This window comes from Pseudopipra pipra, chromosome 4, assembly GCF_036250125.1.
Source record: "Pseudopipra pipra isolate bDixPip1 chromosome 4, bDixPip1.hap1, whole genome shotgun sequence".
NCBI lineage: Eukaryota > Metazoa > Chordata > Aves > Passeriformes > Pipridae > Pseudopipra > Pseudopipra pipra.
In genome coordinates, this window is record NC_087552.1 from 13608337 (window position 1) to 13631193 (window position 22857).

The following is a 22857-nucleotide window of genomic DNA, read 5'->3' on the forward strand; positions in this document are numbered from 1 at the left end:
AAATACCTGAGGCTTTTGTTCTCACAGAAGTTAATGCTGCTCCTGATAAGTTGTTCCCTCCTGTTGTGTGGCTGGTGCACCCCACCAGCCAGGGAGGAGACTGGAGGCACAGAGGGCACGGCCACTGTTGATTCAGTAGCGCCAGCTTTCCTGTTGAAACTGGATCCTGGAGCTGGAAATGAAATGGAGGTTCCCACTGAGCAACTGAGCTTGAAATGCCCCCCCTGTTAACTGTTCAGCAGGCTCAGGGAGACAGAGAACTGCTGAGTCGGTTCTCTGGGTGATTTGCAATTATTTTTATGACTCTGTAATTGCATTCATTTCTCTGATGGAGAAGTTATGTTCTGGGTTTACTTGGGGTTCCTGTTGTAGTTTGAGACGTTGTGTTCCTATTTTTATGAATAAAATACTTGATTTTTTCACTTCCAAGTACAGACTGCTTGTGTATGGTGTGTTTACAGTACTTTCAGCAGAGGATTTAGGCTGAGAATAGCTCCATGACTACATGCAATTCATTCAGAAGGCAGCTTTTTTCATATCAATAACCATCATATGTGCCTTGAAAACTGGTGTGCCAGTAAATTTCTGTTCTTGTGGTAAGCCAGTGAAAAGTCTGTGCTTACTTGACAAGGCTAAATTCTGCTTGTTTCTATCTCTCTTAACCTCACAGACCAGTCATGGAGCTTACTTTGATCAGGAGTTGAAGTAGCTCCTTGGGACTGTAAGTCATCACAACCCCTGAAATATTCAGAGACCTTTTCGTTAAGTATCTCTGATTATCTTTGACCACTTTCAGATCACGTGATAGAAAAAGTACTGAAATTGTGTGCAACAGTAGATAAAGGTCTGACCATCAGCATGTGTTGCAGATCTCTGTAGCAGCCTCGTTTTTCCAGTGCACTGAACTTTTGGTTGTGCCACTGGGGAAAACTCTTCTGCACACAGGAGTGTGTACCTGCAGAGTTCAGAAAGGACAGCATATGTCCTGGGTAGACGTACCCAAATGTCACCACCTGGTGTTACAGGATGGTGATATACTTGCTATTTATTAATTACTGTTTCCAGATACATTGTCATCTGAAATTTTATTAATCTAATTTTCTGTGTTTTGATGAGTCTTTCAAAACTTTCTTATGCAGTGTAGCTTCCAGATCTTGGCCTTTGCAAATGACCAAGTAAATTACTTGTTCTCAAAACCTGTCTGTGAGAATTGGCAGTTTCTCTGGTATCTCTGCCAGAAATGGCTTTCTGAATGTTATTTGGTTTATGGAGTCCATGGTCAGGATCAGCAGCTCCTTTACCCTTAAATTAACATCTCAGGAACTAAAGACAGAGGAAGTGGGCTGGGGTATAGGAAACATGCTTGGCTAATTTGTTTGCTTGTTTTTTAAATAAAGCCTCTCTACACTTGCCCAGGTGAGAAAATGCAAGGTTTTGTTTCAGAACTTGAGTGTTCTTCCTCCCTTCCCCGAATGCAACCTGGGAATGATTTCATTGTGGTTTGTCCTCAGAGTGGATTTGCTTATTTAAATGGTTGGCTGCTGCAAATCCCACAGTGTCTTTCAACTTGCTCCTTTTTTACTACAGAACTTTTAGCTTATACCTGCTACTGCAGGCATTGGGATGACTTCCGTGGATAGTGTTTCATTCCTTTAAAAAAACTCCAGATGCACACACAAACAAAATACCCAGCAAAGATGTTTTTAGATGACAGCTACATTTCACTTCCCAGACCTACATCTTAACCCCAAAATGAAGTTCCTCATTTCACTCAGCTGAACTGCTGCTTCACCTCACCCTCTTGATGCAGAGAATGTTCGACCAATATAGTTTGTGATGCAGGTGACACAAACCTGCCAATTTCTTTTCTAACCCTGTCTGTTGGATAGGATTAGCAGTTTATCCCAAGTGTAGTCTCTCAGCCTAACTCTTCTCTAATGGAATTGCATATTACTAGTCCAGCACTGGAATCAGTGTCCACCCCTGTGATTCCCACACCTCCATGCACACATCAGAAACCTTTTTTAACCCTTGAGAAATACCTTCATCCATTCCATCCTTCCTAATTCTTATCCAAGGAATAACTGTTTTCAAGGCTAACAGTACCTTTAAAATCAATTTATACTTAAGGATACTGAATTCTAAGGCTGGGATGGCAAGTGACCCTAGTGATGGGATAGCATTCAGACAGCTGATTTTGAGGACCGAGCTACCTTCTTTCATGAATTAACTGTTACAAATTTACTCTTGTGAATTTACTGTTGGATTGGGTTTTTGTATGCAGGCAAGATTTTCCTGTGTGCAGTGAAGGTACTTCTTTCTCTCTGTGTTAAGTGTCCTTCCAGTTAATCAGATACCTATGCTGGGAGTGAGATAAGATGTAATTTTGTTTTGACTGCTTCCAAGGTCAGAGCTGTTGTTTGCATGGCTTCGAGCAGATTTGGTAGGCTGCTGATATCCATGTCTGTCTTCTTTTGATGATAAGCCTCCTTTGTCCCTTGCAGGGACGGGAGAGGCCAGCTGGAAAAAACACGGGCTTTGTAAGACACTATAGGTGAATTCTATGGGTATGGGAGGCAAAAAGCTGTGGAGCTGGCTGGAAGGTTGCTTATGACCTAAGCTGCAGGCAGCATAAGTAGTAGTGCATTTTGAGTAACATTTCCCTGTTATTACTTGTAAAATAGCCATGGTCTCTCTGAGAAGTACACAGCTAGTCTGGGCAAGAGCAAGGGCCAAGGCGAGCTGGTTTGCAGGATATGCAAAGCTTCTGATGGTGGTGTGAGGTTGTGGTAAGCCATGTTGTGATGGTGATGGGAAGTGGTCGGAGCAGCCCATCTTTTGGACAGAGAAAGTTCAATTAGGGACCCTGACAAGTGACAACAGGGAGTCTGTTCCATTGCTGAACTGGCACAGGTGACACATATCTCTGGCCTCTGTAGTGGTGTGGTCAGCAGTAAAAGGGCTCTCTTGGCACATACCAGCACTAATTACGAAAAGAATACATTAACTGAGGTGGGTGAGCACAGCCTGTTCTAGGATGGCTCTGAAGTGAAGTGCTCTGCAAAAATCCTGTACAGTAACTTCCTTTCCAGTGCCTTTAGAGAGACCACCTGCAGGAAAGTCAGCTGATAATTACCATCTCCTGAAGGTGTGAGGCTGGCACCTTCCTACAGCAGTCTCTGAGGGAAGTCACAGTCATCAGCCTCTTGACACAACAGGCTTGGTGCCTGGCTGTTGGTTTTCCACAGTTGTATGCTCAAATACTAATAGAGACTCAAGTGGTTCTGTTGCCATCTCTGAGAGTAGATATTCTGTCTGGGAGGTTCAGTTTTGTTTGGTAGTGTCCCAGAGAAAACAAAAACAAACTCTTGTTCATAGGTTTTACTGAGGCAGGGTGCAGCTGCTTCCACAGGCTTAAAGCCTCATTTTCAAGCTTAGCAAAAGAAAATAGACGTACATGTTGGTCAGACATGGCAGTGTCACAGCTGTCCCACGCCAGCAGACAGTGAGGTGGAATATTTCATGCAGTATACATACAAGCCTGGCCTTTGGATAAGCATTTTGGTACTTGGGGCCCAGTCAAGATGGGTTAGGAGAGGTGGTGGGGTAACAAAGCAGTGGGACTCCGGAATTAAGAGTCTCTTTGTCCAAAATGTAGAGAAAAGAGCAGCTGGAACAAGATGTGTTTGCTTTCTATCTACACCTCATTAGAATATAACTATTTTCAATTGCCTTATTTACCAAATTCATCCAACACCTGGTTACTTCAGGAAGGGGGTTACTGTAATGAGCTCTGCATGGTGCTAAATCTGAAGACCACTCATAACCTGAAACTGGTGCAAGAGGCCATGATTTGCTTATTAAGCAGAGTTGGATGAAGGCAGCTTGACCGTAGCACATTGGGATGTGCAGTGGCAGAGTGCTGGTGTGTAGGTGATATAGTTGTACCTTTTGCAGTGAGGGTGTAAGTGATGGTGAGATCTTTTCCTGTGTTGGTCTGTTTTAGGGAGCTGTAAGGGAGGTCTTCTGTGCCGTTGTAGGACAGGATTGCCAGGAGGAGATAGTCTTCTGCAGTTCAGTGTGGTGCCTCTCTTCTGATGCAGCATGAATGGGCTGTGTGGATCTGAGACGTGGTGCTTTCGTCATGTGATGGGAGGATTACTGAAAGTCATGTGCTGCAGTTGGTGGTCAGATTTCAACGTGCTTCTTTTAGCCTGGGAGAAGTAATACAGTAGCAAAGTTAAATGAAGAGATTATTGCAAATGGTTGGGTTTATGGGGTACCTGAGTTAAAGTAATGGGGCAAAGCCAGTTTATTGTTAGTTGACTGTTCACATGAGGTCATATATGTATCTGGAGAGTTGATCTAGAGTCATCCTGAAGGACAGGTTTGCTGGATTGAGAATCCCAGAGGTGTCTGGAGCCTAGAGAGAAAGCATCGAAGTACTGCTGTCACCCTCCTCTCCCTTGGCTTTTCCAGAGTGTGTGTCCTTGTCCAGTAGCTCCTCCATGGAGGTGAAACTTGTACCCCCATTATCCCATCCCCAGAGGTCACTCCTGAGGTCCTGTCTTAGCACAAACAGAGCCTTTTGTGGCCTCTCTGCACATGTAATAGCCTTGCAGTTTATTCTTCAGACCTGTGAGGTCAGAAGAATTAATCACATTTGAAAAAAAAAAAAAAGGTGGCTAGACCTTGTATGGAGTTTCTAAGCACACAATTGTGCTTACCTAGGGATAAAACACACAAGATTGCAAATCATCTGAAATCAGTAGCATTCTTAAATGTATTGGGTTTTGTTTGGTCTGTCCTTCATGTACAAACTGCCTCACACCAGCGTCTGGGATGCCAGGTGGGCAGGTCGCTCAGGGTGAACCTTCTCTGCCTCTGGCAGAGGCGAGAGCTGCTCTTTGCTGTCTGGGACTGTCCCTGCTGCCACCACTTTCCCTCTTGCCTGAAGGTATGTTCCTACATCTCTCTCAGACAATTCCTGAAACCTTTGTTTGTCACTCATCTGTGTCATGTGGATGTAGCTTTTCCTTCCTCTTCATTTTTGCATGTTCCACCTTCACAAGGGTGGGAAATACTTTCTTCTTGCTTGAGCAAACGTTGTCCAAGGATATTCCTAAGGAAGCAGCAGTGGCTGAATGTAATGACTCATGTAAAGAATGTAATGGCTTCTGGTCATTTTTGGTCTGGCATGGATGGGTCCCACTCCTGGAAATCTTGAGTGGGTACACAAATAGAGGCATTTATGAGAAAATAGTATTCAGACTAGCTATCCATTTTCCCAGACAGATTTCAGGAAGTCCACCAGTGGATTTCACAGCTCATCACTGTGGGTGTATGTGGTGTGTGGACCTACTCCTGGGAAGTAAAACAAGGCAGGATGATGAATAAAAGAAAAACAGGAATGAAGGATCAGGGCTATATGGCTTGGGACACTGAAGGAAACAGAAAAAGTAGGGAGAAAATAAGGAGTTAAATGGGAGATGAAATAAGGGTTTGATTATGTTTATCTGCCACAAGATTAACATTGTTTGATGAGCCCTAGCTGTTGTCTTAGCTTCTTATTAAAGTAAGTGTTAATTTGTGTGTCTTTTTTTAAACTATTTGCAAAATCAACTGTAGCAGGTTAGTATTTCATGAATAATTTATCTGCAGCTCTTATCACCTGTATGTAAATACTGAATTAAAACGAGTTGAGCACCTGTCCTTTATTTTCTCATCAGCTGGCATTCCTTGGCAGAGTCTTAGGACCCTTCATGCTGTAAAACTGAGTCAGCCCTTTGCTTGCAGCAGAGGATTGCAAGCAAGGACAGAGCTGTGTGCTATAGCTACATGAAAGCTGAGACTGCCAAACTGTGCTGGAGTAGGGACTTGGTAGTTCCAAGGGAGAGCCCCAAGCTCACCATTCTTCTGAGCTGTGTGTCAGGATGCCTTCTAGCTGCACCATCAAAGGGAAAAAACCCCCCGCCCTTTAGAATGTGTCTTCTCCATCAGATTGTTCAGATTCAAATAAATAATTGTTTTATGTTATAGCTAAAAATCTTTTCTAAACGTGGAAACATGATTCCCCATTTTAGCTAAGAGTTTAATTTTTTAATGAGGACTTAGGCTGCAAGAGCACCGTACGGAAGGAGACCTTTTCTTATTAATGGGAATCTTTGCTTTGGAAGACTCGTTTTGATGTCTAGGAGGGTGTGTTAGGATTTCACCCCAGAAACAGGATTCCATTCCTATCCACCCATTCATGTGTAAACAAACACCTTCATTTTATCACTGCATACTGGAGCAGAGCTGTTGGACATGATACCTGAGTCTTGCTGAGAAGCAGTTACTGAAAGAATTAACCTGTCAGTGACCCAGCCTCTGTGGCAACAAATCTGTGTCCCAGACCCAGGAGCGTGGTGTGTATTTTAGTGCAGTCATGGAAATTGCCCTAGAAGGTCAAGAGCAGAGATCCGTAAGCTTAGTTACATGGATAAGCAAAATCTATTTTAGGGAGAAAAGCTATTAAACTGCAGAAATCTTATTAGCAGCCCTAAATGGTAGACTTTGCTATTAGTTTTTTGAACTGCAATCTTGGTATGTTTGAATTCTTGAGAGTTATTTGAGGCATTCTTCTGAGAATTATGCCTACATGGTACAGAATGCATAGTGACATTTAGTTTAATAAATTGATTCATTACCTCTAGATTTGTTTACCACTTTAATTGTATCATTATATTTCCACTATCGTTTTGAATTAACTTACACTGTCCCCTTAGATCCTGCTGCCATTTTCATTTTCTCTTCCATGGGATGTTGTCTCATTTATAATTATTTTATCAGCATTTAAACAGTGTTTCATATCAGAATAATAAACAGAGTAAGGCATCAGCATTTGTCCCTATTTTGCTAATAGAGTATCTGAAGGTCAGGAAAATGGCATGACTTCTCCGAGATTCCTGAGTAAACCAGTAGCAAAGAGCTCTGTGACTATGGAAAACAGGTTTTTCTCCTCTCTCCTGATTATTTCCTGATTATTGGAAAATTTACATGGCAATGAAGGCATACACAGTGGAACTACTGCAGTAACTGGACAAAAGGACCAGCCTGGTCACTGGGGCACAGGGCTAAGTCTGTGAGCCTTTGGGACTGTGTTAATCCATTTGTTGATCTGTCAGTGTACTGTCAGCTGGAACAGAAGTTATTTCTGTAAGTAGTTGAGGCCCCTAAGAAGGAAGGCTCATGGATTACTGCTGCCAGATGCCTTTCATGGCACTGACAGTTAATCCTTCATTAGAGGAGAAATCATCATGTTCTTTTATGTAAATTAAATTTATTTACTCTGTGCATATCAGTTATAGAACAGACAAATCTGAATATCGAAAGGGGCATTTCCCCACTCAGAGGTCTCTATCCAAGGACTAAAACCTAATTCTCTGGGAGTGACTCTGCATGAAAAGTGAGTCTAGTCAGAGACTGTGAAGAGGGAGAGGTTGTGGCAGAAAACACACTGCCCTGGCACTGCAGACTCGGGCAGAAACTTTACACTACAACAGGTCAGCAAAGCATTCCTCAGAGGTTGAGTAGCATGAATACATGAATGACTTTTTCCTTAAGTCCTGTGCCCAAAGTGTCACATTAGGTGTACCCAGGTGAGATTTTACTTGGCCACAGCCACTACAGTTCTCATTATAGCCTGGTTCTTGTATTTTGGGCCCTGCTTCCCAGGTGGGGATTTTTAGCCTGGTTTGAGTTGCTTTCTCCCATCATCAGGTCACTTCCTTCTCCATGTGTGGGTACTGTAGCAGCTCTGGGTGGAGTAAGGTGGCTTTTTGTCTTTTGAGCAGGATATCCTGTTGTCATTTAGCTCAGTTCTCATGGCATTCATTTTGAACAAATCTTTCCTGCTCAAAAAAATCCCCAGCTACTGGGCTGCCAAGCATTAGTCTCTCCTCCTCAGTGTTGTGCAGTTACAGAGTAATTTGAAATGCTGGGCATCAGCTGATGTTATATTTAATATATAAGGAACCTGGTGAGATTAACTAGATTTTACCATCTGTTGATCTGCAAAAATTAAGTTGTGGTAAGTTTTAGTGTCTTTCCCTATTTAATTAGCTATAATCAACTTGAGTTTTTCTTTCTGTAAGATTTTATTATGGAATAGAAAGTTACTGTGTAGTTCTTCCTTGAACATTTGTGCTTATAGCTTCAGAATGTAGCATGTGTTATGGGAAATGTGTTCCTGTTCACCTTGTGATCAATAAATGTTTTTACAGTAGAATAATCACAGAAGGAAACACAGAGAACACAGTTCCAGGGAATTTGCTTAAATACTTGAACATTCAAAGTGGGTTTGTATCCAATTTATTTTCTTGATGGTTTGCAAAGTGACAGGGGAAGTATGCTTTCAAAGGATCACAGCGATGTTTTGAAGATTAATTCTTTGAAAGGAAGTGAAAATTGCACTGCAAGGGCAACACATGGTTGGGTCTCATACAAGCATCATCTTTCAAGTATTTTCCTTTGCACTTTTCATTTTTCATTTTGAAAACCTAAGTAGATACTGGTACACCGAAAAGCACTTCTGCATCTCCTGGCACTGGCCAAGCAGCCCTTCAGAGAAGGGTTTGATGTGAACTGGTTGCACTGGATCTCCATGTAGGAGCAGGGGGACCCTCAGACTGCAGCCATTCCCACAGACTGTTCTAAGGCTGCTGTTGTTCTTGGCCCTGGGCAAGGTAGCAAACTTAGACTTTAGCTCTGTGTGAGTGCATAAGCCAGAGCCAAAGTGAGTGTTTCATTTACCGTGTAACCAGGTGGGCATCGATCTCTTCTCCCAGGCAACCAGCAGTAGGAGGGCATGGTCTTAAGATCTGCCAGGGGAGGTTTAGGTTGGATATTAGGAAGAAATTTTTTACAGAGAGAGTAACCAGACATTGGAATGGGCTGCCCAGGGAGGTGGTGGATTCACCATCCCTGGAGGTTTTTAAGATGAGACTGGCTGTGGCACTGAGTGCCATGGTCTGGTAACCACGGCAGTGTTGGATCAAGGGTTGGACTTGAGGATCTCAGAGGTCTTTTCCAACCCAGTTGATTTTATGATTTTGGAGAGAAAACTCCAAGGGAGGACATGATTTCAAACTGAGGTCTTAATCACGTTGTGTCTGACCACAGCATCCAGTAAAATTTGAGGTGGTTCTGAGGCACATGGGAGAAGTGACTCCACTTTCAGTAATATGGGAAACTTCTCTTTGTCTGGCCGCTGCTGGCTATACCATAAAGTACTTGAAGAAGTAATTTAAAGTGCTGTGTCAGGCTCACCTGGGATTTCTGCTCAGCTCTTGGGAGTGCAGCTCTGCCCCTACTCAGGATGTGCTTCCTAAAAGCAGCCTGCTCTTGAGGGCAGCCTCCCTCTCTCCCCACGGTAAGTGCCTTGGCACACTTCAGAGGGACTCAGCAGTTCAGCTTGGATAAGCATCAGAATTTATGTTCCTATAAGAAGACCTTATGTGGGAAACCTTGCAAGAGCTGGTTCTCTCACAAACTTTTTGATACTTGCCAGTTCAAGCTGTGCCACTGATACTGAGAGACTTTCTAAGATACCAAAGTCACCTTTCCAAAAAATCTCTCAGGGTTTGACAACTACCATGTACAACCTGATATGGGATCCTGTAGATGCCTCTGTATTTTGAATAGGTGATGAATCTTGGTGATGCATTTAGTAATCTTACTGGTAAGTATTTATCTTTTACTGACTTGTGTATTACATTTTTTTTTGTTCCTGTTCTTATAAAAATATTTTCTACCATCTATGCTGCATGGTGTAGGGACAGTTGCTTGCTGTGTCTTTCTTCAGCACACTTGAAAAAGTATTCCATACCCTCCATATGGGAATAACATCCTTCGTGAATAGTAACCTGTCAGTGAATGAGTTACCCTTCTGTTGAATTTAGAAACTTAGTCTAATTATAAGACAGAATTTTAAAGAATCCATCAAAAGATCATAACTTACTATTGAATAATTTTTCAGCTTTCAACGTAGCTAGGGAATCTTGTTAAACATCACTGAAATCTTTTTGTCTGACTTCCAGCTAACATTAACATGCTCTTCTATTGTTTTGTGAGGACATCAGAAAATTGTACCAACTTCTTTATAGTGGCCTCAGTTTACAGTGCACGTAGTTATTATGAACAGTAAATTTTTCAAAGGAACCGATGACAGTTAAATCCTGTCTCCTGTTTTGTCAGCACAAGGTATTTGTATGTCATCATTAGGTCCTTATCCCAAGCTTATAACTTTTTCCTAGTTCAGGCCTTGTGTTTCTTGAGAGAGTCAGTGATTACCTGAAGGACAGATGCTGTCTCTTCAGTATTAGCTGGTGTCTGCTGAGTGCATGGCTTTGATGTTGTCCAGGTTGTCATGGATGCATTTTTGTTGCCTTTCCCATTGTCAGATTTTGAATCCTTTCACTGATGTAAAGAAATTTGCCAATAATCCTGTGCCAAAATCAGCAATGCCAACTGGTTGCCTCTCAGGTTTATCATGCACTGCCATGACTTTACTATATGAAGTTTTTCTTTCTTTCCTAGTAGGAAAAGCAAGTGTCTTGAATAACTTCTTCTGCTTAATTGCAGTTTATTTACTTTGCAGATTTACTGATATTTCTTAATAAGTAAATGATTTGTAGGTACTTCAGGGATATATTTTCAACCAGCAGCCATGTAAGAAATGCTAATACTTCTTTAAGTCCTCACCTGTGCATGCCTGACAGCTGGCATGCAGTCCAGAGCAGCCCAGGGAACACGGTGTGAACATTTGCATTAGAAATGGACCCTTAAAGCTTCTCTGTACACACACAGACTCACATGCAATGTCCATAAGCTGTCAAAGAAAGCCAATGTAAGTGTGTGTACCTGAACACTCAGAAGAGAAGTGGTATCTCCGCAGCGTGAATCATCTCACCCTAGGACAGGCTGGAACGGTAGCTCAGATGAATCACACCCTGGCAGTTCTTCTTTGCCATAAAAGGAGTGGACTAGTTACATTTAACTATCATCTCCTTCCTCAAAAGTGTATTTTAGGAGCACATCTGTGAATTGTTCTCAGATGGAATAAGGGTCTGGTATGAGTTGAAGCTCCACTGGTTCACAATAGCCCTGAAACCACTTAAGCCTATGACTGGCCTCAGATCTTTCATGGGCTCTCTCTGACTAGCCCAGTGGTGTACTTGTGAGTGAGAAGATGTAAGGAACAATAAACAAATTTCCTTTAAGCTAAACAGTTACTACTGGAGTTCCATGTCATAGTATCCCCCCCCCCCTTGCCCGCTTGTTTGCATCTGGGCATCTTCTCATTCATACCAATGGTATCAGTCCACATGGGTTATTTAAATTTTGGAACTGAAAAATTGTTGGTATTTCTTGTAAGAAGGAATGGACCCATGAAGAGCATTTCCCATATTGTGCATGCTGCTGCTGTGCCTGCTGTTCCCAGACAGTTTTTGGCTTTGTTATGTGTGTCATGGTTTCTGTGGATTTCTTCTGTGTGAGAAGTTGAATAGGTCTAAGCATAGAGGGCAGGAGGGGTGATTCTCACCTGTCAGAGACAGGTCTGTGGCTGGCAGGAGTCTCACTTCATCAACAGTCCTTTTCCAATGTTTCAAACAAATGGCAAGTAGACACAAGGCAGTCTTTCCTTTGTACGAGGTTGAGCTGTGAAAATGTATGAATATTACACATTTTACATTTTTTCTGTATGGTGAACCAAGTTAGCATCTCATAACATATATGTCCTTTAAACAGCAGTACTTCAAAATATACTGGGTTTCTCCTTGCAAGCACTTTGTGTGAGCATACACTGCCAGAAATGAGACCCAAATGATCTCTGTGGGAAAAAGACATCCTGTGATATATAGGCTCCAGCTGTCAAGGTGAAGGTAAAGGCCCACCCAGATTAGAAGTAAATTCACTCTGGGGTCATTCTGTGCTCATGAATGAGAAGGGAAATGCAGACCATATTATCATCATCTATCTTTCTGAGTCATAAATACAACAGAACAAAGCTAAAATGAGGTTTCTGTTCATTCTGCTCTGTGGCAGGGTATGGAGATGTACAGAACACTAAGCTCTGTTTGTGCTTTTCAGATAACTGGTGTTTGATGGCTCTTTCCACGTGAAAGCTGTATTTGAATTAGACATTTCAGAGACTGAAATGTCCAAAGGACTGGAGAGCTGAGCTGATAATTCCTTAAGTGGCACATTTTTGTTCGAGTTAATATTGCATTCATATCCCAAAATAGTGCTAAGAGGCACAGTGTTCCTGGAGATGGTTGATTTTAGATGAGCTGTGGAACAAATGTCCTGAACTGACAACTGCAATCTCCTGCTACTTTAGATAAGCAAGATTGTCTTATGCTGAGACTTAACACTGTATGAGGTAATTGTCTTCTGCATATGTCTATTGGCCCACGTTTTAGTGAATAACTTATTCTTAATTTAGTTACTAAACTGCTAAAACATGACTTTGCATTATTAAATGTTACAGTGAAATAATGTGAAAGCATAATATGTACATGCTCATTTAGGGTATTTGCATCCTTTTGTTTTTGGTGTACCACAAAGAGCTATTATTTTTATCTGTGATCAAATTTAAAGTCAGATGTGAACTAAAATAACTGACTGCTCTCTGGAGAAATGAAATATTTCTGTGTTTGGGCCTAACCTAGTGCAGAGTGGAAAGCACCATGTCCAGAAGTAGGGAGGAGTATGATCAGTTCCTGATGGAGAAGGGAAACTGCTTTTCTTGGAAGCTGTTGGAAACACATTATCTTTTCTGTTTACAAAATAATTGTCTGTAAAATTAGAAGGCATACAACCTTTTCTGTGTTTGGCAGATCACTGTACTTGTCAGTAGTGGCCATAGGCCACTGTAGGAGACAGAATTTCAAAGACTGTCTGAAGTTATGGCTTAGCCACAATTCACTGTCCTGGGATACTGGATAGTTACCTCCTGATCAAAGTTCTTTTTGGCTGGCCTCCCTAAAGAAATACATGAATTTAGCTGTTTTGTACTGAGTTAATTCTTGTGTTGTGCACACAAGAGCATGTTTAGACTGATAAAAGAGCGTCTTGATTTGTACCTGCTGAAGGCTCAGGATATTCCATATTCATGAGGAACAGAGAGCTTAATGAGTAGATGCTGAGAGCTGAAGTGAGCGTGTGCTTTGAATGTCGTTCTTGTTAGTCTCTGAGGACAACCTTGGTCTGACATATTGGCATGCTGGCTTTGCAGCCTAAAGTTCACATGCCAGTGTATATAGGTAGGTCCTCCCAGTCCCTGGGTGAATTTACACTGGAGGACTTCCATTCAGGTATTGATCCTTCTATTCTTAAAATCATCAGAAGTTTTAAATTCCTGCTAGATCAAATGCCACACAAATATGTGTTGTGGAAGTGACCTTTCAAAAAAATCCATTTGAAGTTGAGTGTTTGCACTTCAATGCAATTCATGATGAGAGGCTGAAAAGCAAAGAAAGCATTTAGTAGCACAGGGCAGCCATTTCTCCAGCAGCAATAGCTCCAGGATCTTGCTTTTTGCCAAAACGGAGCACTCGCAGTCAAATTCTTCTAAATCATCTTTCTACATGGCTCACTGTTTCTACACCAGCAACTACGTGGGGCTTTTTCCCTTCTCTCCCCAGAAGTGGAGATGGATCTGCATTTGCAGGGGCTTACTCTAAAATGAACTTGGAGATGAGCCAAATTTCAAGTAACATGGTCATTTTGGTGTCCAACTTGAGACCCTTTAGAGAAGGCTCTTACTCTTAGATGACAGTAATTTATCTTTAAGGCGTGTCATGTATGACAGAGAAAATATGTTTGCTATTGTATTTATGCTTTTCTCTTAGACTAAATTAGTTACAACAGATGACAGTGAAGTTGTCCACTAATTCTGATACTACCACTAACGTTTGACCTTATGTGATCCTCAGACTCCTTCCTTCACAGGTCACTGAAAAACTCATGTTCTTCTCTCTATGTTGTTTGTTTTAAGAGTTCTGCTGTCTGTAAGGAACCAAGCTGTACTTAAGAAAGCAAATCTGTCTTGTCTCTGTCCCCAGGAAACAAGCCTTGACAATTTGGTATCATCTGTGTGTGCAAGTTTTAACTAAAAAGGCTGCAGTATGTTTTTAATAGTTTATGGCATTAGGCAAGACTCTGCTTGATTTTTACTTTCTTGGACTCATAATTTCAGTGGAAAGTTCTTTACAGTTGAAGTTGTGAAAATAGGGCACTGTAATAGCACTGTACATGTATATAGACAGGCGTGGCATGCAGTGTTTCTTTCTATAACTGGATCAATATTTTGTATGACTCAAATCATAGTTATGAAGGACATAGAGGAGTGGATTTCCTATGGCAAATCTCTGGGGTTTTTTGTTTATTTATATTTTCACATCTTCCAAACAAACAACAAACAAAGCCCCCCCTGAAATTCCATTGCAAGAGACAAGTGAACTGTGCTGGCACCAACATCTTAGTGACAGGGAAGGTTGGGATGAACAGACTCTACAAAATAGGTACCACTTGGGTTCTGTGGCTGAGGATGAGGTCGAAAACTCATCTGTTTGAAGCACAGCAGAAGTTTAAACTAGGAATAAAGGAAGGGCAGCAAAAGTGGGAGGGAAGAATGAGACATGCCTGAAAAGATTAAAGTGCTCTGAAAAAATCAGAGCTCTTCTGTTGTATGAGGGATGGTTTGAATTCACATCTCTTTTCCTCATTAATGATATCTCTGACACAATTATAACTTATATTTAGCAAGCATCACAGTTTTTTCGCTCAGGTGTTTAAGCTGTGCTCAGGTGTTTAATTATAGCTGTGCAATGCACAAAACACTTAAATACAGCACTGGTTTTATGCTTTTATTTTGCAAAACACTGAATTTACTCTTACGGACAGATGTGCTGTGGCTGCAGCCCTGTGGCACAGAAGAGACCCTACCTGGACAGAGAATTCATTGTGTTACACGTGAGGAATCCATTTCCTGAGCCTGATTTCAGGTATCCAGCAGCAGCTGGTTCAGTGCTTCAGGAAAACAGCTCATTCTATTGAAAAAGCCCTGCTGTCTTCCAGGCATTCTGCAAGTGGGGAAATTGTGCTGGAGCACAATGCCCACCAGGGAATGTACTTGTTTGAGCAGTCTTTTGGCATTTAGCACTTAAATGAGGCTGCAGCCTTTATGCTGAAAAACTAATATGCCTCACCCCACCCCCAAACAATACACCCTTAGTGCAGAAAACTGTTCAAGATTATTAATGCCAAAGATTGGCTTGGATATGAGCAACAGAAAATGGTATTTATACTGAAGTATTTAAAAAGTAGTACCTTCAGTAGTGACTTGTTTGCAGTTACTTAATTCCATCTTTAGGAAAATGTTAGTTCTTTGTGAAGAGAGAAATTCAATGGTGCAGCTGATACGGTTTGGTAGTAAAAAAAAATGGTTTGATAATTGTATTTCAAAGCTGAGATTTCTCAGTATTAGTCAATTAAAACACCTAGGTGTTGCTAGTGTATCTCTGGCTATGTCTGTGTCCTTTTTTAGTAGACGAAGCAGCCCTGAGGCAAACAAGAACATCAGATATAACAGGACAGTCCTAGGAAATTGTAAATGAAATTGTAATTTGTATGTCTCCCTTGACCTTACCTATCATCAAAGCTTTAGAGGTAATGCAACTATGTACTATTCTTCTTATGAAAACTAAGAACTGCTACAGTTATTATAATATGTTAATTTATTAGCTTAATTTTTTTTTCCAGAAACAAGTTTGTGTGCTCAGTTTTGTCACAAAGGCCTTCAAAACATGGATCCTAAAATCTCAGGGGTCATCATATAATAAGCTGATAAGCCATCATTGCCAAAATCCCTTTTATTTTAAATTGGATAGTGGTTTTTGTGTGTCTGAATAAAATGCTGAGAGTTGTCAGGTTGTTCGTTCAGTTTCCCATCTGGGGAGCTCAGAGCAAGATAAATAAGTTGAGTGTTTTAGGATTTGATTGTTTAGCAGGCAAGGAGCCTGTGACTTCTTACTGCAGCCTAGCACAGTGCTGGTTTTCTACTTCCCTTGGCTTTTGGGGTTTCCATCACTGGTGGCTCTTATAACGTCTGTTAGGAGACGTTATACTCTTTTATACTCCAAGTTATATGTCTTTTATACTCCAAGTTCAAGCTCTTTGCTCCCTACCTCCCTTGGTCTTAGCTTCCCTGGTTGATTCTCAGTTTCACAAAGTCCAATATCACATCTGCAATCCATGGACATCTTTCCTCCTTCATGATACAGATATGTTTTAGAGAAAGTGCACCATGAAAGATGTAAGTAGGTTGAGTATTTTTGGAAAATACAGCGATATGCTATGTGCTTTCCATGGAGCAGGTCTCTCCTAGTGAGAAGATACAGTTTATATGCTGTAACACTCAATTCAGAAGTAGTGCTGAAGCTCCTGTAAATGCAGAATATTTGGCTCTGATAATCATACAGTGTGGGTTGTCCTTTCTGACATGAGTTTTTGCGTGATCATTAAGAATTTGGTTCTCCAGGCTACCTTAACTTTGTAGTAAAAGAAAAGGGGATAGTGACTTGAACTTAGGCTTTGTACTCCTTTTTTTCATTCGAACTTGGTCTGTGTATCCTTTTTTCATCCCAGTTGAAGGAAGGGGAGGCAGTAAATTCTTGGTCAAGTTTTACATGATCTGGAAGAGCAGGAGCAATTACCAAGCATGTGAAGAATAAAGAAGCTTTTAAGAGTTATAAATAAACAAACAGAAAAAAACAGATATGCACAGCTCCTGTCTGCAAGCTCCATGTTGCATCATCAGAAGTCTCCAGCTGATATGCAAAAATTCATTGCCCTGGCCTTCTCTCCACCAGCACACCTGCAGTGCTTAGCAAGCAGTATGCGCAGTTCAAAAACGTGGCAGGTTTCAAGTAGCTTTGTCTCTTTCTGATCTTTAAATTGGCCATGTGAGATGCAGTGGGTCATTGCTAAGCCTTCAACATAGATTCTCACTTGCTATGAACAAAGGTTTCTCAATGAATCCCAAAGCCAATAAGACATTAAAATCTCATTAAAATACAACTGCATTCCGGAGCAGCTCCTTCATTTGACTTTGCAAATTTCAACCTGTGCTCTGACCAAGCTTTTTGCAGTTAGATTTTTCCACTGGCCCAGCTGGAATGAACTAAAAACACTTCAGTGTTTAAACTCATCTAACAGTTTGAGGGCAGTTTGAAGGACAAATTGTCCCATATCAGTCCAGTGCAGGAACCCAAATCATCCTTGAAAGACACCTATGCATGGTTTTCATCAGACTCAGGGTGCACAGGGTTCATGGGCATAGGCAGTGCCCAGCAGAAGAGTTCTTATGTTTCATTAAAATTGGGCTGATTATAAGTTTAACAGTTCCTTATGTCACTTGGGGAGGATGGATCCTGTACTTGCCAGTGTTGGTTATGTGAAAGACATACATGTGAATTTGAACTGTCTTTTAGTAGCTCATCAGTATGTCAAGTCAGACTTCTGTGCTTAAAGCAGCAGTGGTTAGTGTTATGTTACTATCAAGGTTGGGTAATCATAATTTCTGTTTTGTTCTTCAACAAGGAGTTTCATTAGGAAAAAAAAATAAGGTTGTTCATCTTGTTCTCTGATATTCTAATATGCTCTACAGCTTGCAGAAATGCTTTCTGCTTCGGATTAAAAAGTCTGAATACAAATGCTGTAAAATGAAAGTTGATAGAGGAAATTCAGGTGGATTCTCCCAGAGAAATAAGTTAAATATGTCACTTAATGTGAAGTTCATTTGCAGAAAAGGGGGAAAATTTAAGAACGCAAAGTGTAATGGAAGAATCATAGATTCTATAATAATTATTGGAGTTTTACTTGTGACAAAATACTAACTGGAGTCCTGATCAGGAACAAGAAGTTACATACACCTCAACAGAGAAGAGCATGCCTACTTCACTGCACACGAAGATGGCACTTCTACATCGAGCTGCACTTGGAAGATTTGTGCAAAGCACAGATGAGCACGTTTCTGAGTTGCAAACAATTTATATGGAGTATTAGTTTTATAAGGTGCAGCTCTTCTACCTTATAGGCTGGTGCAGCTGTGAGGCTTCAGGTGTACAGGGAGGTGTGGGAGAAGAGGGCAGTGTTGTTCACTGCACGTGTGCTGCAGAAATATGTTGATGAACAGTAGCTGGAAGAGGTGAAAACAGGGTGGAGTAGAAAGTAAACAAAGGATTCCAAAGGCAAGATTTTAAGAAATTAATGAATATCAGCTCCTAAGTTTTTTTGTAAGTATATGGCATGGTTTTTTGTGACGTGATGAGTAGCCAGGAGTTTCTGTTTGGATACTAGAGGTGCATTTAGAATATTCATCTGAAATAGCAGAAGGCTAAAATTTTACTATTTAGCATTTTCCTGAGGAAACAAATGTGAAGCATCCAAGCAGGAGGATGTTTCTAAAAAAAAAACCCCAGTTGGTTCAATTGTAAGGTCAGTCTGCCTTTCATATTCTTTCAGTTCCCAAGCTGAGAGTAAGGGTTTCAGAAACTATGGTTAAGACAGCAGCTGTGGCTAAAAGAACTGCACAAGGGAGTAGGGAACTGTTTCACTTCGAAATTGCTCCCCAATTTGTTTTTTTTTTTGAATTTGAATATTCTTGTGAGATTGGCCATGACATTCTCAGCTCAGAAAAATCAGATTAATCCTAGTTTTTGATGTTCCTCCTGGGAGAAAATTCTCTTTTAAACAGTCGGTATGAATTTAATCCTTTTGCATTCCATTCTCAAGAATGCTGGAGCTACTGTTTGCAAGAAATCCAAGATGCTTTTAAACGGACAAGGCAGTGTTTCATTCTGACTTTTTAGCTTTGGTGCGTCCAGGTAAAGGAAACGTGTTGGGTGAGACAGGAAGAATCTCCGAAGTAAAAACACCTTTCACGACTCCTTCCCCCCCCCCCTCCCCTTTTCCCCCTTAGCTGAATGCCAAAATGTCTGTTCGTTCTCGTTTAATTGATGGGCGATAAAAAGCTGGAGAGCTGTCGGGGCTGGTACTTCATTCAAGGAAACAATCCCCCTTAAATGCAGTCTCCGCCTCTTGGTGCCTCTCCCAGTGTGTGGTGTGGTGCTGCAGGAGCGAGCGCGGGCTGTGCCCTCTCTTTTCCCCTGCGGAGTGGGTCCCAGCAGGAATTGACCTCTCCGTATTTTAATTGTGGGGGTATTCTTTTTTTATTATTATTTCCGGGTGCTGGCAAGAGTTCTTAAAATCGCTGGCCTCGCTGGTACCGGAGGGGTGCTGGATTGGTGGCAGCACCAGCCTGTGGGGTCACCAAGTCCCCCCACACACCAGCAGGCAAGGACAGGATGGACCACTGGGCACCTCTAGGTCATTGCTGGTGCCAGAGGGGCAGGAGGAGAAATCTGACCTGTTGACAGTGGAAGGTTCATCACGGTACAGTGCTGTTCCAGTGTTTCCCCTCCACATGGATGTTATGCATAAATTTCTTGAATAAATAGGAATACATTTCTGATGCTGCCAAGAAAACAAAACAGGTTAGGGATTGGTCAGGGCTGCAGGAACAACAGGGTGTGATGGTACATTGTGTTTTTGAGACTCCAAATGGTATAGATCCAATTACTTTTGGCCGTTACCAGAGGCTGGAGAAACAGGATGTACACATCAGTCCTGTAAAGAGCACCTTTTCATCTTGAACATACCAGAGTCAACTTCTTTGGTCGGGTAGCCTGGGTTCTGCTCCTTTCAAGTCCTGTGACACTTGTAAAGTAACAAAGGGAAAAAGATGGGGAAAAAAAGGTGGAGTTCATATTCCAGCCCTTTAAGCTGGCTGTTCACAAGCAGGCCACAACACACAGACTTAGGCATTTCTTGGACTGCGAATGCAGTGAGCACCATTTTCAAGTTGATGTACTTAATGCTGGTATCTGTGGTATGAATAGATGTCTGATTTTTGGAGATTATGATCTACTCGTGCTTCATTAAAATCATAACAATAGTATTAATAGCAAAAAAAAAAACCCAACCTTGAGATGTTAACCAGTGTCTTTCAGAACTGTCCTGCAAACCTAATGAAGATTCAGAGAGGTCCTTCTAATTCCAGTTTTGGTTTCTGGTATTTCTTATCTGAGATGACTCTTTCCTGAATCATGGTCATTTCTTCTTGTCTGTCCCCCAATCTTGTTAATTTTGTAAATTAACAATTTTGTAAAATGTAGTCCCACTGAAAATTAACACTTGCACTAAAACACGCATCCAAGTGCTCTTGTATCCCCAAAATCTTCTATTGAGGCTCTAGTTAATGAATAATAACTACATTTAATACACAAGTAGGAGAACCCTTCAAGATTTAATATCGTGTTTTGAAAGAAAGGAATAGAATTACAAAATAGTCAGATCTAGAATTGCTATAGAATGATGAAGCTCCTTCTGCTGGGAAAGCTTTGCTTTCTCCTAACAAGGTGGTGTAACCGCACATTTTGCTTTCCTTCTCTGCAAAATTAAACACAGATTGATTGTGTATTGGCTGAGTGGGTGTTTATCTGAGTTAGTTTAAATTACTGCTCCGGAATTCACACTATAAATGAACTAGCCAGACTTCTGGGATTAATCCAGTCTATGTGGAGAACACCCTGCAATTTGTCATAACGTGATAACTCGGTAAATATTACATAATCTGTTGAGTAAACACTACATAATCTGCTGAATTTAAATGTGCAGGCTATTAAAAGAATATGGAGTGATCTGAGAGACACGTGAGAGGAGGACCATCACGTGTCATCTTTTTTGTTGTCTCTTTAGTAAGAGGATCACATCACCATTTTTTTTTATTCCTGAATCTGATACATGCTAGGTGTATGCATATTTTTTGGTCTTTTTTGTATGACACCTCACAGGATCCTTGTCCATTAAAATGAAAAGAAGCTACAGTACAATACGATAAGATAAATATTTTTTTCCAGTATTTATCAGCCACAGAAAGGACTCAACTATGGCACATGGTTTTTCTCTATACTGTATTTATTACTATTATATTTAATAGCTGTGACAAGATATTGAGATTTTATTATCTTTATTTTTTGGCCTTTTAAGGATAAAAACTCTAGGTGATACATAAACTAGGCCAGTTTAAGTAAACTGTTGACAATGACATGTCTCCTCTCTGTGCTTGAACGAGAGATCCATCCTCCTTCTGGACAAGATGGTTATGTAAAAGGTAGAAACAGGGAGTGAATTTCCAGACTCTTGTTTTGTTCTGGGCAGGGTCGATGAGGAGTGCTACTGTTTGGGATGCTAATGCTTCCCTGTCCCCATACCCTTATCCTCTAATTCTTGAAAGGTAAAAACAATGGAACATAAAGTTAGAAGTAAGATCCATATTTTGTACCATGCTTGTGCTAGTTACTGAAATAATTAAAAAAACCCCAACCAACAGTTTAACTCATCTTGATATTTCTCTAGTGTTGACATTAAAAATAGGTTCATTCCTACTGTGTCTTAGAAAAAAATCAGTGTTCTTTAGATTTTTAAATTGTGGTATAGTCTAAAATGTTTTGGTAATTACTTGTTTGGAAGTCATTTTGGGGAAGGTACTGTATGGAATGGTGGTATTTTGTCTGTGGAAAAAGAGTCTCTGTTTGCCTCCAAGTTTAAATTTAAGTTCTGAATAATGATGTAAACCTTAAGAATAAGTCTTCTGTACAATCTGCCCTGTGTCTAGGAAAATCTGGCTTTTGCATTTATCAGGTTTAAACTTGCAAGTTTAAAGGTTAACTTTTCAGTTAAGTCCCTCTTACAGTTGTGTGCCCTAATTCTGTAAAGCATGGACTGTAGGACTAGGTTCATTCCGAACGGTTGTGCCAGGAAGTCATGATTGGATTTTCCAGTCCTTGAGAAGTTTCTCCTTAGAAACATAGCTGTTTTCTATGCCCAGCACTAAGCAGGGCACTCTTCAGAAGACCTTCCAGGAACAGTATTCCTGCTGTAATGAACAAAGATGTTTACTTTAGATATGACTAGGATAAAAAATGGGAATGTAAGAAGCTGGAAAGAGATGAACACAGGGCTCACAGGATTTCTAGGTGCACTGCATTTGTGTGTGAAGTGCATGTGCCTGCCCTTGGCTCAGTGAAAGGGCTTCAAAATGCCACTCTCCTTCTGGAAGGATTTGCCCTTCTGCCTGGAAAGGTGGTTTGAATATCCATGTGTTCTTGCACCAGCACAGTGCCCATGAGAATGGAAGTGAAGCAGGACTACAAGTCTGAAAACCTGGAGCTGTGGCAAGCCAAGTGCTGGTTTTGACCTTCTTAGTGTGTGCCCATCTTTTAAATAAAGGAAAATAAGGCAGTGTGTTCCCTTTTAATCTAATCCTCAGACCGGTCCTAGGCAGCAGATTGTACCATGTCAGCTGCAAGTGTCGGCTGCCTTCTCCTTAGAGAGTCACAGCAGCACTTGGGTGTATCAAATGTTATTGCTATGAATGTGACACATTGTGTTCCTGAAAATAAGAGTGGAGTCATCCCCACTTGTTCAAAGCACCCTTATCTGTCTCTGCATTTATTCTCTCCTCCATGGTACAGTAACGGGCTGCAGAATTTCCAGTGTATGTATCAAGTTACAGATTAGTGTGGGCCCCTGTGGTTCTTGGAACAGCATGGGGCTGTTTTTGTTTACTGATGACATTTATCCTCTCATTTCCTTTTGGAAGCACGACAACTTCTCACTGTCTGATGGGGAATGTACTTACAGGACCTTCTTTTCATGCCACGTCTGACGATAAACACTCCACTGCAG

General features: G+C 41.1%; 1 protein-coding gene across 5 annotated transcripts in view; it reads left to right on the plus strand.

Moving 5' to 3' along the window:
* The window catches only part of ARHGAP24 (Rho GTPase activating protein 24), a 214990-nt gene that overhangs the window by 154343 nt on the left and 37790 nt on the right, over positions 1-22857 (plus strand). The window lies entirely within an intron of this gene.